This window comes from Malurus melanocephalus, unplaced genomic scaffold, assembly GCF_030028575.1.
Source record: "Malurus melanocephalus ecotype Western Australia unplaced genomic scaffold, MMel_1.1 scaffold_213, whole genome shotgun sequence".
NCBI classification, from domain to species: Eukaryota; Metazoa; Chordata; class Aves; order Passeriformes; family Maluridae; genus Malurus; species Malurus melanocephalus.
In genome coordinates this window covers 988,879-989,639 of record NW_026623445.1, presented here as the reverse complement: position 1 = coordinate 989,639, position 761 = coordinate 988,879, and the positions used below count along the sequence as shown (strand labels likewise).

At 65.8% G+C, this 761-nt stretch overlaps 1 protein-coding gene across 1 annotated transcript in view; it reads right to left on the bottom strand.

Moving 5' to 3' along the window:
• Positions 1-420, bottom strand: part of SESN3 (sestrin 3) — a 45,572-nt gene extending 45,152 nt beyond the window's left edge. Inside the window, exon 1 of the mRNA XM_057374001.1 lies at positions 285-420. The gene's annotated coding sequence lies outside the window, so the exon portion shown is untranslated. The remainder of the gene's footprint in view (positions 1-284) is intronic.
• Positions 421-761: the final 341 nt, after the last annotated feature.

Here is a 761-nt window from a genome sequence, read left to right as displayed (position 1 = left end):
CGGGAGGGGCGGGGCCGGCCGCGTCTCCGGGCAGCCTTGGCGAGAGGGGCGGGGCCGGCGCCTCGGCGCGTGCCTTCCGCCAGCCAATAGGGTGGGCGCTATGCAAACGAGCCCGGAGACCACGCCCCCAGGCCCAGGGGCTCGGCGGCCGCGGCTCCCCCGGGCCGGTCCCGCTCCCGATCCCGCTCCCGATCCCGCTCCCGTTCCCGCTCCTCCCGGGAGCGTCCCCGGGGGTCCCGGGCAGGGGTCACTGCTGGGACGAGGTGTCGGCCTCCGCTTCCTACCGCGCCTGCTTGCCGGCCCCGGAGCCAGACTCAGTCCCCGGCCGTCGCCGTCCTCATCCTCCCGGGATACCCCGTCCCCGGGGCGGGAGCGAGCGGCTCTCGCTGCCAGAGCGGCGGGTTGCACATGCAGGGACACGATTGCGCTGCTGCCAGGCAGAGCAGGATGAGGTGTTTGCTCTGGGGGAAGTTGGGAGCACGCATGCGAGTGTGTGTGTGTGTGTGTRTGTGTGTGCCCGTTCGCCTCAGGTCGCCGGGATCGTTAGGGATGATGAGTCAGGTTTTCTAGGCTCCATGCTAATGCACGGAGATGGAGTGTATAATTAGGACGGAGGCAAATCTATTATCTGCAGCCTGGGAGATCTGGGGTATGAACCTCTTTTTTTGCATCACGGCATCACTGCTGTTTCCCTTGCCTGTGTGCTCTTTGGCTTTTAAATGAGCACAGATGAGCTTTAACATAAGTAGTCCCACCGACGT